Source organism: Schistocerca americana, chromosome 2, assembly GCF_021461395.2.
Source record: "Schistocerca americana isolate TAMUIC-IGC-003095 chromosome 2, iqSchAmer2.1, whole genome shotgun sequence".
Classification (NCBI taxonomy): domain Eukaryota; kingdom Metazoa; phylum Arthropoda; class Insecta; order Orthoptera; family Acrididae; genus Schistocerca; species Schistocerca americana.
Window position 1 is genome coordinate 752444074 of NC_060120.1, and position 17058 is coordinate 752461131.

Below are 17058 nucleotides of genomic sequence, written 5' to 3' on the forward strand. Positions count from 1 at the left end.
TGTGGCGCGCCACGAATTCCTCTACTGTGCCAGCCTCTTCATCCCACAGCAGCACTTACAACCTACGTCCTCAATTATTTACTGAACGTATTCCAATCTCTGTCTTCCTCTGCAGTTTTAACCTCTACAGCTCCCCATAGTACCATGGAACTCATTCTCTCACGTCTTAACAGATGTGCTATCATCCTGTCCCTTCTCCTTATCAGTGTTTCTCACATGTTCCTTTCCTCTCCGATTCTGCGCTGAACCTCCTCATACTTTACCTTACCAGCCCACCTAATTTTCAACATTCTTTTGTAGCACCACATCTCAAACGCTTCGATGCTCTTCTGTTCCGGTTTTCCCACAGTCCATGCTTCACTACCATACAATTCTGTACTCCAGACGTACATTCTCAGAAATTTCTTCCTCAAATTAAGGCCGATATTTGATATTAGTAGACTTCTATTGGCTAGGAATGCCTTTTTTGCCATAGCTAGTCTGCTTTTGATGTCCTCCTTGCTCCGTCCGTCATTGGTTATTTTGCTGCCTAGGCAGCAGAATTCCTTAACTTCATCTGCTTCGTGACCATCAGTCCTAATGTTAAGTTTCTTGCTGTTATCATTTCTACTACTTCTCATTACCTTAGCCTTTCTCCGATTTACTCTCAATCCATACGCTGTACTAATTGGACTGTTCATTCCGTTCACTTTCACTCAGGATAGCAATGTCATCAGTGAATCGTATCATTGATATCCTTTCACCTTGAATTTTAGTCCCACACCTGAACCTTTCTTTTCTTTCCATCATTGCGTCTTCAATGCACAGATGGAACAGAAGGGGAGGAAGACTACATCCTTATCATACACCCTTTTTAATACGAGCACTTCGTTCTTGGTCGTCCACTCTTATTATTCCCTCTTGGCTGTTGTACGTATTGTATATGACCCGTCTCTCCCTGTAGCTTACCCTTAATTTTTTCAGAATTTAGAACATCTTGTACCATTTTACATTGTCGAACGCTTTCTCTAAGTCGACAAATCCTATGATGGCATCTTGATTTTTCTTTAGTCTTGCTTCCATTATTAACCGCAACGTGTGAATTGCCTCTCACGTGCCTTTACCTTTCCTAAAGCCAATGTGATCGTCATCTAACGCATCCTCAATTTTCTTTTCGATTCATCTGTAAATTATTCTTGTAAGCAACTTGGATGCATGAGCTGCTGAGCTGATTGTACGATAATTCTCGCACTTGTCAGCTCTTGTCGTCTTCGCAATTTTGTGGATGATGCTTTTCCGAAAGTCAGATGGTATGTCGCCAGACTCATACATTCTACACAAAAATGTGAATAGTCGTTTTGTTGCCCCTTCCCCAAATTATTTTAGAAATTCTGATTGAATGTTATGTATCCCTGCTGCCTTATTTGATCTTAAGTCCTCCAAAGCTCTTTTAAATTCTGATTCTAATAGTGGATCCCCTATCTCTTCTAAATCGATTCCTGTTTCTTCTTCTATCACATCAGACAAATCTTCCCCCTCACAGGGGCTTTCAATGTATTCTTTCCACCTATCCGCTCTGTCCCCTGCATTTAACAGTGGAATTCCCGTCGCACTCCTAATGTGTGTTACCACCCTTGGTTTTAATGTCACCGAAGGTTATTTAGACTTTCCTGTATGCTGAGTCAGTCCTTCCGACGATCATTTCTTTTTCTATGTCTTCACACTTTTCATGCAGCCATTTCGTTTTAGCTTCCCTGCACTTCCTATTTATTTCATTCGTCAGTACTTGTATTTCTGTATTCCTGAGTTTCCCGGAACATTTTTGTACTTCCTCCTTTCATCGACCAGCTGAAGTATTTCTTCTGCTACCCATGGTTTTTCGCAGTTACCTTCTTTGTACCTATGTTTTCCTTACCAATTTCTGTGATGGCCATTTTTAGAGATGTTCATTCCTCTTCAACTGTACTGCCTACTGAGCTATTGATTATTGCCGTATCTATAGCCTTAGAGAACTTCCATCGTATCTTGCCATTCCTTAGTACTTCCGTACACATTTTCTCTATCTCTTCATCTTCAGCTTGCGACGCCGGCATATATACCTAAACTATTGTCGGTGTTGGTTTGCTGTGGATGGTGATAAGAAAAACCCTGTCATTGTACTCTTCACAGTAACACACTCTCTGACGTACCTTTCTACTCATAACGAATCCTACTTCCGTTATACAATTTTCTGCTGCTGTAGATATTACCCTTTACTCATCTGACCAGAAATGCTTGTCTTCTTTCCACTTCACTTCACTGACTCCTACTATATCTAGATTGAGTCTTTGCATTTCTCTTTTTAGTTTTGTAGTTTTTCTACCACGTTCAAGCCCTGACTCGTAGAACGTTATCCTTTCGTTGATTATTCAATCTTTTTCTCATGACAATCTGTCCATTAGCAGTCCCCTCCCGGAGATCCGAATGGGAGACTATCCTGGAATCTTCTGCCAATGGAGAGATCATCATGACACTTCTTCAATTACAGGCCACATGTCCTGTGGATACACGTTACGTGTCTTTAATGCAGTGGTTTCCGTTGCCTTCCGCATCCTCGTGCCTACGAGCATACAGTCCATAATATTCCTTTCTTAGGGGTAGTGCGGACGGGTACAATGAAAATGATCGATGCATAGGAGTTGCTTCCCAGCTGCAGGCAAACGTGAAGCGGTCGAGAGGAACGGGGCGGTGTGACAGTAGCGAAACAAAACTGTGCCTCGGGCTGCGGTGGTTCCCCTGTCAGGCGGGGCGGCAGCTGCCGCGTGGCACATGAATATGCATCGTCCCCGGCGGCGCGGGCACAGCATTCCACAAATGCAACTAGCCCACCCGCCAGGCAGGCAGAGGCGCGGGCCCGTTCGGCAGGAAAACCGCGCCAGGTCAGCGCCGCGGCCCCCCCGCTGACGTCGCCTCACGGAGGACTGGACGCGCGCCAAGACCGAAGCCGGGCCCACTCTGCACTCGTGTACGCCACCGAGCGTGATCTCCGGCAATTTACTCGGGCCGCATCTCATTACCTTCTCTGCCTGCTCGCTGGGCTGAAAACAATGCTAGAAAACCTCCGTAGCTTCCCTCCATTTTTCAGGTTTTACAACCCTCCGGCATAACTTCTGCTTTTCACTGCTTCATTTGTCTCTGAGCGGTGGAAGTTTTGCCTACGGAGCACGTATTTCTTTCACAGGTCAATTGGGGGGCTAGTATAGGGCTCTGTAACTAAGTAGACTCCATAATCTCATTCAAATCCTCTGGCTGTACTGCCGTGTCATCTTTTTGTTGAAGGAGTGGTCTTCAGCACTGTGACGTATGATGCTACAGTCTGTTCATCTTTTTATACATTCTAGGCACGTCCCGTATCAGCAACAGTAATTTTTACATTATGTTTAATCACATACTTTCCTGATAAAATTTTTCGGATGCTATTTTAGAGCAACTGTTTCGCTGCTGCAAGTCTCACCATATACACTGAAGAGCCAAGGAAACTGGTACACCATCCTAATATCGTGTAGGGCGCCCGCGAGCACGCAACAGTGGCGCAGCACGACAAGGCATGGACTCTACTAATGTCTGAAGTAGTGCAGGAGGAAACTGACACCATGAATCCCGCATGGCTGTCCATAAATCCGTAAGAGTACGAGAGGATGAAGATCTCTTCTGAACAGCACGTTGCAAGGCATCCCACATACGCTCAGTAATGCACACGTTTCGGGAGTTTGGTGCCAGCGGATGTGTTTAAACTCAGAAGAGTGTTCCCTGAGGCACTCTGTAGCAATTCTGTACTTGCGGGATGTCGCATTGTCCTGCTTGAATTGCCCAAGTCCGTCGGAATGCACAATGGACAAGAATAGATGCAGGTGATCAGGCAGAATGCTTACGTACGTGTCACCTGTCAGAGTCGTATCTAGACGTATATCACTCCAACTGCGCACGCCCCACACCACTGCAGAGCCTCCACCATTTTGAAGAGTCCCGCGCTCACATGCAGGATCCATGGATTCATGAGGTTGTCTCCATACGTGTAAACGTCCATCGTCTTGATACAATTTGAAACGAGACTCGGCAAACCAAACAACATGTTTCTAATCATCAACAGTCCAATGTCGGTGTTGACGGGCGCAGGCGAGGCGTAAAGCTTTGTGTCGTGTAGTCATCAAGGCACACACAAGGTACACGGGCCTTCGGCTCCGAGAGCCCAAATCGATGATGTTTCGCTCAATGGTTCGCACTCTGACACTCATTGATGGCCCAGCATTGAAATCTGCAGCAATTTGCGGAAGGATTGAACTTCTGTCACGTTGAGCGATTCCCATGTGTCGCTGTTGGTCCCGTTCTTGCAGGATATTTTTCCGGGGGCAGCGATGTCAGAGATTTGATGTTTTAACGGATTCCTGATATTCGCGGTACATTCTTCCAATGGTCATATGGGAACCAGCCCACTTCATCGCTACCTCGGAGATGCTGTGTCCCTCACTCGTGCGCCGAGTATAACACCACGTTCAAAACCACTTAAATCTTGATAACCTGCCATTGTAGTAGCAGTAACCGATGTAACAACTGCGCCAGGCACTTATTGTCTTCTTACATATGCGTTGCCGACCGCAGCGCTGTATTCTGACTGTTTACGTGTCTCTGTACTTGGGTATGCATGCCTATACCATTTCCTTTGGTCCTCCAATGTATTAGTCAGTTCTGGGACACGTTTTCGCTGTAGGGAGTTGTTTTACAACTATTCAAGAAAAACATACAAGAGTGATTTTCAAACGCGTTTTTTTAATAACTCGAAAACCGTGACATCCAGCGAAAACATGTCCCAGTACAAAATTTAACTTAACTAAATTACCAACAAAAATGGCCTTTTAGTTTTTTGTGTAGGGCCAACAGTTTGCGCAGAGAGAGTGAGAAACACGAAAATCTCACACGTGCTCTATGAAGGTGTTGTGGATTGCATAAAACTTATCGGTAGGGGCAGCTGTATCACCCCCATGTATATACAGCTCAGCAAAACTTGAGGACATAACAGATAAACTAACGTAACACATTAACAACTCTCTGGAAATGAGTGAAAGTGTGAGAGCATGTTGCCAAAGGTCTCTGCCATGCAGAAAAAGCTGGACATTACATGGCGCGAGGGCTTTGTGACTATAGCGTCAAATGGGACTGGCACAATAACACGAGACTGTTGAAGGAACGGGAGAGGATAGCGTGTGTCAATCAGCGAGCAGTTATGGTGCGCTGTGGCGGTGTTCCTCACTACAAAATGGCCGACCGGCCGCTGTGGCCGAGCGGTTGTAGGAGCTTCAGTCCGGAACCGCGCTGCTGCTATGGTCGCAGGTTCGAATCCTGCCTCGGGCATGGATATGTGTGATATCCTTAGGTTAGTTAGGTTTAAGTAGTTCTAGGTTTAGGAGACTGATGACCTCAGATGTTAACTCCCATAGTGCTTAGAGCCATTTGAACTATTTGAACAAAATGGCCCGGAGACCACATGTGCATAACTTCACAAGCGTAAGAATAATCTAGAAATTGGAAGAAGGACAAAGTGCGTCTAGTGGAGTCTAGGAGTATGGTATTCCTGGCAGCATTATTTCAAGTGCACGGAGAGGATCCCGAACCACATTCAAAAATTGGCTCTGAGCACTATGGGACTTAACTTCTGAGGTCATCAGTCCCCTAGAACTTACAACTACTTAAAGCTAACTAACCTAAGGACATCACACACATCCATGCCCGAGACAGGATTCGAACCTGCGACCGTAGCGGTCGCGCGGTTCCAGACTGTAGCGCCTAGAACCGCTCGGCCAACCCGGCCGGCCGAACCACTTTCATTATTTCCAGAAGGAGAGAAGGTGGTCGACCACAGTCGGTCATGACTGCTACGTATTCAGCAGGCAATGGTGGACCCACATCGATTGGAGGGTGTAATAGCACCCGCATTTAACAGGACTGCAACGCCATCAAATCTCACGCTCCACAGTGGCAGAGTGAGTGCACGGGGGTGGTATCCTTGCCCGACGACCAGTGCGTTGTGTTCCGCTAACACGGGCACATCGGCGGCAGCTCTCGCGATGGAGCCAAGTGCTTAGGGACTGGACCAACAAGGACTGCGGCGCGCGCACTTCTCGGATGAGAAGAGATGCGTTCTGAGTGGTGACACTTGACGTACCTACATGTGGGGAGAGGTGGAAATAAGCAGTAAACCCAGGAAAATAATCGCATATGGGAATTTTTGCGGGTCTAAGAGTTATGGTGTGGGGGGGGGGGGGGGGGGAGGTATAATATTGCATGGACACACTGACCTACAAACCTTTGAACACGGTAAACTCGCCAGTCAACAATGTTCTGACACTGTACTCTTTCCCTGCGTGCCTCTTTTCAGAGATTCATTTGGCCCTGACTTCATATTTATCGAAGAGGATGCGCCATCGAAACGAACTGCACAGATAGTAGAGCACTTGTAACAAGAGGATTGTGGACGAATAGATTGGCCTGCCCGTTCCCCTGACTTAAATCCCATCGAGCACGTTGGAGAGATGTATTGCAGCACTCCCAAATGCACCAACCTCAACCACGCTGGTGGATTAATGGAATGACTTTTGTTATGTCCAGGGGACCACTACGAACTACTGTCATTCAATAAAAAGTGCTGCTGATGTTTAGTTTTCATAGAATGGATTGGTAGTCAAGGGCTCGTATTGTTAGCCAATAAACAGGCTGTATATTGTAATAATAAGGAGCTTTAATCCGGAACCGCGCTGCTACTACGGTCGCAGGTTCGAATCCTGCTTCGGGCATGGATGTGTGTGATGTCCTTAGATTTAAGTAGTTTTAAGTTTAGGGGACTGATGAGCTCAGATGTTAAGTTCCATAGTGCTTAGTCATTTGAACAATTTTTTGTATTTTTGGGCAGACATACACTTTTTAAATGGAACAATGCCTATTGTCATTAACAAACTAAAAGTAGGGTAAATGATAATGTCAGTGGTGTTTGTTGCAGGATTCTGAGATGTGTCGCTTAAGAGATACCAATTTGTAAAAAGATTCACACCGACAGTTTTGTTCCATTCAGCCTGCGTAGTTGCTAGGTACGATGTTGTTATGTTTGCATACAGTGTGTGCATATGTTCCTTGAGTGCATTGCGACTTGCTAGTCAGTTAGTGTATGACATTCCAAGCAGTAGATCATGATTGGCGGATGGGATTTACCAACGCAGAAAATTCCGACATGCTGATGGTGCATGGAGAGTGTAGGAAACAAGTAACGACAGAAAAGACGGAAATTAATGTTCTCGCTTTTGTTGCAGTTCATCCGCAAGTTAGCTCCCGCGCACTCGCACGAGGAAGTGTCAAGAGTCAGTCATTCTTCATCGACATCGATTCTATCCCTATCAGATCTCTTTCCATAAAGATCTGCATGGGAGCGATTATGAGACTCGTATTAACTTCCGTAAATGGGCCTTAAGACATGACATTGCAGACGTATCACGTATCTTGTTTAGTGATGAAGGAACATTTACCAGTCATGGCCACTAACCGCCGAAACATCCACTGATGGTCTGTTGACAATCCCCATTGACTCCGTCAGGTGGAACGTCAGCGTCATAGAACGTCAAAGTGTTGTGAAGGATAGTGAACCATCAGTCCGTAGACCCGCGTTCCATAGACGCAACACTGAACAAGCACATGTATCGCAGCCTCCTAACAGACCATCCTCCACGGATGCTAGGAGATGTTCCTCTTCAGTCTCGGAGGAACCTGTAGCACCAAAATGACGACTGATCGGCCCACAGTGCACGACGTACTATAACTTGTCATCATGAACCGTTTCCAAATCGTTAGATTGGACGCAAAAGACCCGTACCTTTCTGGTCCGTTCCGCAGATTTGTCCTCTGTAGACTATTTCTGTGGTGAAAGCTGAAAGATGCTTTTCTACAAAGACATACCTACTACACTCGATGACAGGCAACGACGTGTTGCGGCAGCCTACTCGGACATCTCCCTGAAATGCTAGCACGAGTGCAGCAGTCGTTCCATACCAGAATGGGAGTGTGTACTGCCGCCATGGATGGTCAGTTTGAACACAATCTATGAGGGTTAATTGTCTCGTTACTGGTCACAATCCATATAACCAATGTATGCACTTGTGTTGTTTCACGCATGCACAACATTTAATGCAGACGTCAATGCGAGATGCTTTTAATAGTTTCCTCAATGAAACATTGTCTCAAAATATGACAGAAAACCCAAAGAGATTCTGGTTGTATGTAAAGTACACCAGTGGCAAGAAATAGTCAATACCATCACTGCGCGATAGCGACGGAAATGTTACCGATGATGGTGCCACTAAAGCGGAGTTACTAAATACAGTTTTCCGTAATTCCTTCACGAAAGAAGATGAAGTAAATAATCCAGAATTCGAAACCAGAACAGCTGTTAGCATGAGTAACATAAAAGTAGATATCTTAGGTGTTGCGAATCAACTCAAATCACTTACGAAAAGCAAGTCTTTCGGTACAGATGGTATACTAATTATGTTCCTTTCAGAGTATGCAGACACATTAGCGCCTTTCTTAGCAATCATATACAACTGCTTACTTGACAAAAGGTCTGTTCTTAAAGGCTGGAAAGTAGCACAGGTCACACCAATATTCAAGAAAGGAAATAGGAGTAACCCATTGAATTACGGACCCCTATCACTGACCTCAATTTGCAGTAGGATTTTGGAGCGTATACTGTACTCGAACAATATGAATCACCTTGAAGAAAATGATTTGTTGATACACAACCAACACGGATTCAGAAAATAACGTTCGTGTGCAACACAGCTAGCTCTTTATTCCCACGAAGTAATGAGTGCTGTCAACAAGGGATCTCAGATCGATTCCATATTCCTAGATTTCCAGAAGGCTTTTGATACCGTTCCTCACAAGCGACTACTAATAAAATAGCGTGAATATGGAGTATCGTATCAGTTGTGTTACTGGATTCGTGATTTCCTCTCAGAGAGGTCACGGTTCGTAGTGATAGACGGTAAATCATCGAGTAGAGCAGAAGTGATATCTGGCGTTCCGCAAGGTACTGTCATAGGCCTTCTGCTGTTCCTGATTTACATAAATGATCTAGGTGATAATTTGAAACGCCTCCTTAGATTGTTTACAGATGATGCTGTAATTTTCCGTCTAGTAAAATCATCAGACGATCAATTCCAATTACAAAATGATCTAGAGAGAATTTCTGTATGGTGCGAAAAGTGGAAATTGGCACTAAACGAAGAAAAGTGTGAAGTCATCCACATGGACACTAAAAGAAATCCGATAAATTTTGAGTATACGATAAACCGCACAAATCTAAGGGCTGTAAATTCGACGAATACTTAGGAATTACAATTACGAGCAACTTAAATTGGAAAGACCACATAGATAATATTAGGGGTAAGGCGAAACAAAGACTGCGCTTTGTTGGCAGAACACTTAGAAGATGCGACAAACCCATTAAAGAGACAACCTACATTACAAATGGTTCAAATGGCTCTGAGCACTATGAGATTTAACATCTGAGGTCATAAGTCCCCTAGAACTTAGAACTACTTAAACCTAACTAACCTAAGGACATCACACGCATCCATGCCCGAGGCAGGATTCGAACCTGCGACCGTTGCGGTCGCGCTGTTCCAGACGGAAGCGCCTAGAACCGTTCGGCCACACCGGCTCGCACCTACATTACACTTGTCCATCCTCTGCTGGAATATTGCTGCGTGGTGTGGGATCCTTACCAGGTAGGATTGACGGAGGACATCGAAAAAGTGCAAAGAAGGGCAGCCCGTTTCGTGTTATCGCGCAACGGTTGTGAGAGTGTCACTGACATATTACGCGAATTTGGGTGGCAGTCACTGAAACAAAGGCGGTTTTCTTTGCGGCGAGATATATTTACGAAATTTCGATCACCATCTTTCTCTTCCGAATGCGAAATTATTTTGTTGAAATCCACCTACGTAGGGAGAAATGATCATCATAATAAAATAAGAGAAATCATAGCTCTAAAGGAAAGATTTGGGTATTCCTTTATCCCACGCGCCATTCGAGAGTGGAATGGTAGAGAAGTAGTTTGAATATGGTTCGATGAACCCTCTGCCAGGTACTTAAGTGTGAATCGCAGAGTAACCATGTAGATGTAGATGTAGATGTAGATGTTCTTTAGTTTATACAACAACAGGTATTTCACAGTGTCGGTGTGTGAAATTTTTAAAATACGATATCTCGTAAACGACTTGCGCTAGAATCCTGCAAAAAACACCAGTTACATTGAAATTTACCCCACTTTTAGTTTGTTAATGTCAATAAGCGTTGTTTCATTTAAATCAGTGTATTTTGGTACAAAAGATGCTTTCCCCAAGTATTATTGAAGTCTGCTGATTGGCAAACAATAAGAGCCCCTGAATACCAATATACTCTGTGAAAATCTCACATCAATAGCACTTTCCATTTGTTGGAGTTTTGACTGAGAGTGCAAGAGAAGACGCAGTGTGTTCCCTGGTATGTGACATCGGTACTGCGGAGTTATCGACGCCAGTAAGGGAGTGCACCACCGACAAAAATGAGCGTAATGAGGTCGTTAGAAATCTTTAAAAAGGCAACCAGTGATGACGACCTTAAAAACGTGCGCCCGCCTGTGGATCAAGCACGTGTTCCAGAGTCACGCAGCTTTTCTACGAAGCCCTAGAAAATTCATCGTCCACCACTTAATTTGCTGGAAAACGGATCAACTGTTCATAACGTGCTACATAGGCGGTTACGCCTTTTTGCGTACAAACTGCAGCAAAACTATTCTCGTCTGCGGCAAGCACTGGCATGATCTGTGATGGCCTCCATAGAAGCTGACATTGCATGTCTGAAAAAATGCGTGTTTCCACATGAAGCAACGTTCCACATTTCTAGGCATGTGGATCGTCACAATGTTAGGACTTTAGGCTCTGGAAATCCATACAACACACGTGAACACATCTGTGACAGCCCATAGCTTAATGTTTGGTGTGGTCTGATGCACGACAGGGTGATAGGCCAATTTTTCTTCGTAAAGAAAACTGTAACGGGAAATTTTTACCTGGACCTCATATCAATACACTCTATTTCCGAAATATTTGGGGTGCCATTCTTAAATAATTCACCTTGCGCTGAAGAAATAGCTACGTTCGTAATACAGACTATCCATAAAGTCCCGCCATCGTTTAAAAAAGTCGTTATGCTGACATTGGTTCTTGATTTATTGCAAACGTTTAGCAGCTCTCATTTTTTTTCCTTTGTCATTTGTTGGAATTTTGACTGAGAGTGCAGGAGAAGACGCAATGTGTTATTTGCTGTGTGGAATTCAAATCCGTGACATCGATACTGCGGAGTTATTTTTACCGTCCACATATCCCTGCATTACCAAACGGACGAGTCCTAGATGCCTCAGGATGTTTCCTGTCAACTGTTTTACTGAAATTGTGTCATTAATTTATTTTCTCCCAATTCGGTTCCTGCTGTAGTCGAAGGGCAGCAGCCGTTCATTATCTTCTAGCACGATGGTGCACCCTCACATTGGAGCCTGTAATATTGAGAAGTAGTTGGGTCGTGATGATCTCATTACTTAGACCCCGTGCTCTCCCGATGTCACCCCATTAGACTTTTGTTCATGGGATTACGCTAACGATTACGTGTACACAACACCAGTCAATGACATTGCTACCCTTCGTGCACGAATCAATGAAACTGATCATGCTTACCCGTTTGTTGGCAGAACTCGACTATTATTTTGATGTTCTACGAACGAGAATGAGGCACACATTGAAAATCTGGCTTAACAGAAAAGAAACAGTGAGAGCAGCTACGCGTTTTACAACCAACCATGATGTTCCTTCTCTAATCATCCAAAGTTCTGATATGTTGATATGATATTTGTATGAGTATCAAATCCTGCACATTTCATTGTTGTAGAAAATTTTACAGGTGAATCAGATCAGTTGCTTGACGTAGTCGCCATTTTCCTGGAGCAAAGCAAACGTAATCTGGTGACGCTATTTCAAACAAAAAAGAAAGGTATCTGAAGAGTAACGAAGGAAGGTATAGATACAGATGCGTAAAAGTAGATAAATAAATAGAGAGACTTTATTATATCCTCTGCATAACTACAGTAACCTACATAGACTTCAACTTTCTTGTGGTATTCAAACCTTGATCTTGAACTACAAATTTTTACCCTCCACATTTCCTTCCGCTGCCAAACTGACGAGATGCCTCAGGATGTTTCCCGTCAACCGATGTCTTCTCTTACTGAAACTGTGCCATAAATTTATTTTTTTCCAATTGGGTTCAGTAGCTTCCAATTAGTTACTGGATCTACCCACCTGATCTTCAAGATTCTTCGGTAGCACCACATTTCAGAAGCTTCTATCCACTTCTTTTGCGTACAGTTTATCGTAAAAGTTTTATTTTCGTACAAGGCTACACTCCAAACGCCCTAAGAAAATTCCTAACAAATTTATATTCAGTGACAAGAAATTTCTTTTTTTCGCAAATGCTCTTCTCGTCATTGCCGTATCCTTGCTCACCCTCCTGGTCAGTTATTTTGCTATCCAAGGAGCAAAACACATCTACTACTTTAAGCGTCTGATTAAGTAATCTAATTACATAAGATCACCTGATTTAATTCTACTACGTTCCATTACCGTGTACAATATTTAAAATGCTAAGAAAGACTGTAGTAACCGATGTTTCGGCCGTATTGCAGCAGCCTGCCTCAGGGCACGGAAAAGGCCCCTACAATGGGGCCGAAATTCTGTTCTTTTACAGTTTTTAGCATTTTAAATATATTGTAAGATAATGCGGCAGTATACCCAGAAAGATTTTAATGAGGTTAACAGCGAGCGCAGCTTTTAAATATCGTGAAGTTCGCTGGCAACAAGTAATTTTATTAGAGACTGAGGATGATCTGCAAAGAGAAATATAATATTTCTCGCAGCAATTGTAAAATTATGGCTTTTAAAGGGAAAGACGCAATAGTTTCTAAAATACTGCTAAACGGCCATGTTTCCAAACGAGTTTCCAATTTTAACGCATTAGTTTGCGACGTAAGCTCTCAGCTGCAAAATGAGATACAAAATCCATACATATAAGAGTTTATGTATGTGTATATACTCATACGTATTCATGTTTTTCAACTCCTAGTAAAGAGCTAGATCGATTTCAAGAAAACGTAATACATATATCACTCATCGTCTGGAAAGAACTACTGTGGGGGTAAGAAATACCTACCTGTAAAGCTCACGACGCCCAAATAGCCAGAATATATTCATCTAGTATTTGAGAACGAGACTGCTTACTGACTTGTAAAAAACTTTAAATTTAATTTCAAAGCTTTGAAAAAGTAGGTAAGTTTATCGCTTAAATTTTCGCTGTTCGCGAAATAAAACTGCCGCCTAAGACATGATGATATAATTTTTGATTTCTTTACTGATACCTCTATTCGCAACAAATTTTTCACACAATGTCCACGTGTATCACCGAATATACCTACAGAAATATCACTGTATGACACATAGTTCAGGAGATACGACCTCACAAACACAGAGATGCATGAAAATCTGTCGCATCGTACATGCAGTTTTGTTTATTACTTCTGTACTGCTAACTATACTCACAACAAATTTCCAGACGGTAGCCACATACATCACTGGATCTACCTGCAAACTCGTATCGTTGTACGACACAGAGCTGCGTGAAAACGAAACTGTGGAGCGAAATTCGCTAGAGGTTGGAGTTGAGGAGATAGAAATGGGGTTAGGCGGATAGAGGTGGGAGGAGGAGATGAAATGAGGGACGGAAGAGCAGGTGGATTGAGAGAGGGTGTAGGAGAAAATGGATGGAGAGAGAGCAGGAGGAGTGGATAAAGTGGATAGAGAGGGGGGAAGGAGGAACTGGACAGAGAGAAGAGGGAGGAGAGGGACTAAAAAAAGACTGGAATAAGTATATACCTGGGTAACGCCAGGTACACATACAGTAAAGTAAACAAATGTCAGATGATATTTGGTGGTATATACGTAATATTAAGAAGCAAAGTGGAGAAAGAAACAAAAAAAAATTCATCATCTACATCTGAGATTGGCCCTTTCGGTCCTTCAAAACTGATCAAGCCACATCTTCATTGGTCTTCCTAAAGATCTTATTCCTCTTGGTTAAATATTGTTTTAATGATTCTTCCATCTGGCATACGAATTATGTGTCCTTAACAGGTTTGTTTTATTGTGTTAATTATGTTTTGCGTATTTCTGTTGTTTGCCATTTAAGTTCATCCACGTATCTATGGAAGCTCATTTCACAAGCTTCTTTTCTCTTTTCGCCATTCTTCTTAAGTGTCCGCTTTTCGAATCCATGCAGCAGAGCTGTGTTCTTTCCCAACGTTCTGTTTATAGTTCCACATAAATAGGCGGTGTAAGTTATTTTGTATTGCATTATTTACCCCATATGTAATATTGCACACTAAATGCTTCTCTAGGATCTACTTATCAATCTCGATTTTAACGCACATGGTCTTGTGCCCTGAATTACCACTGATCTTGTCTTCTTAATGGTTCTGATTGTGTTCTCTAGTTTTGCTTAAATTAAAAACAGTTTCTTGGAGACCGTTTTCATTCTGCTTAACAGTTACTTGGTCATCAGCAAGAAGTAGTATCCTCAGTGTTAATTTTAAAATGTTTTGTTGTGTTTATTCAAGTTTTGGCTACATCGTCGATATATGTATAAAAACTTGTGGGTGAAAGGGGACATCCTTGTTTGACTCCTTGGTTTATTGTTTACTTCAACCATATTGCATCAGCTGCCCTATAGTTTTATTCGTATGTGGTTTATTTTTTGTAACGCCTTTCTGTAGTCAATGATGGCAAGAAAAGATGGTAAATTAGATTCACATTCTTTTACCATTAGTTATGACAGGCCGAAGATACGGTCCGAGTATGATCTTGCTTTGCGAAACGCTTGTTGGGCATCTGATAATGCAGTTTCAGCGTTTGGCGCACGTCGTTTTGATAAAATTCTAGCATATAATTTATAACATGCATTTAGAAGACTAATACCTGTTTAGGTCTGACTTTCATGTCTATTTCCTTTCTTATTTTGGCATTTATTGGCTACATCCCTCTTAATGTATATGGCCACTTTGCCAGAACATATTCATAAAGTCGAATATGCTTCTTTTCAACATTTTATGCGTATTACATCAGTCTTATATTGTCTTCTTGTTATTGCTAGACATTATTTCGTCCTGTAATCCCTCCAATGTTGTTAAGCTTACATACCTATTTGCTTCAGCCAGAACCCTCTGTGTATCTTGCACATCCGTCCAGAGTATTTTATAGTACAGTAACCAATTAGTTTCAGATATTGTATTTATTTCTAGATTGTCCTTATTTTATTTGTTCCAATGTTTCATTATTTTGTTTCCTTTGACTTGTCTTCCTCTTAAATCATGTTCAGTATCTGTGATATATTTTCTCAACAATGGTTCGTAACTTGCCTGATTTTCCGTTTCACTGGAGCTAGTTTTCTTTTATAATCTAATTAATGCTAACCATCCGGTGAATTTAACATTTTCAGTTAGGCCTGTTTCTTATCTTCAGTTGGGCTATGTATTTTATCATCCCAGTATCGCAGACCCCTTTTGAAAAATACTTCCTCGTGCCAAATGGTTCTGTTGGTGCTTAAATTAATGCTTCCTTTATGCTATTCCGTCTAGGCCTGTTGTGATTCTAGTCGTAGGCTATAGGAAAGGAACACGAAACGGATGTCCTATCATTGAAATGAAATTTATGAGAGACACGGAAGATTTCAGTCTCAGGAATCAGGTTCGACAGACTTCTGAACTAACTGGAAATTCGTTTAGAATAAGAATTAATAAGACAAAAGATTAAAGTAGCTAGAACATATCTACTGGACGCCAGAATGGAGAGTAACAACACAAGTAACGAACTACGCACTGCGAATCCAGAAAGACCACGGAATACATGGTTTGTGGTCGGAACAAACGAGGGGACTATTGCTTGAAGTGAGAAGAAGCAGAAGAAGAAAAAGGTAAGCTGTCTTATACTAACACGCCTTCGTGTGCGAATGGCAACACTTAAAAATCTATTTATACCTTGCCAAGTTCCTAACTTGTGTGGGGCTTGTTGTGTCCTGCCCAGCCGTCTAATATAGGGTGCCTAGGAAACCTGCTTTGTCGGAACGCTAGACAACAATTCATTTTCTTATTTGGAATCAAGAGTCTTCTGACTGGTTCTATGCAGGCCACAACGAATTCCTCTTATGTGCCAATCTGTGTTTTTCTTGGTTAGGATGTGGTCCCATTATCGTGCTTAAGTTAAAGCTTAATGTGGGAGGATATGAATACATATTACAGATTTTTTGTCCTACATACGGGAGAGGAACTGTTCGGGGACGATGACGAATGTATCGGCATGGCATCGCCCCTATCGTGAAGCAGTATCTGTGAGGCGATAGTTTGTCGACAACAACATTGTTGAAATGGACTGACCCGTCCCGAGTCCCGACTTGAACCCAATGGAACACCGTTGGATTGAGTTAGAAAGTCGACTTCGCTCCAGACCCCAGCATCCATATCACTACCATCTCGGTTCTTGAGGAAGAATGGGCCGTCAGTCCTCCACAGACATTTAGACAGCTCACTGAAAGTGTCCCCAGCGTAGTTCAAGCCGTTATAAAGCCGAAGGGTGGACACACCCCACATTAATGGCCACTAATAGCTATCCGGATACTTTTGATCAGACAGAGTCTGCACATTCTGTTTGAAGACAACATTGCCTTTCCGTCAAGTACCTGTTAGAAGTGCTTCGTTAATCGAATGCTCCTCCTACCGTAACTGCAGTTCCATCAAGGTAGGCGCCCATAATGCGTCTGCCACACAATTTGATAATTCGTGTCGAACGTTAGCAGAGGGTGTTTGGCACGAATTACCAATCTGTGCAGCGGACGCATCATAGGAACCTCACTTGAAGAAAA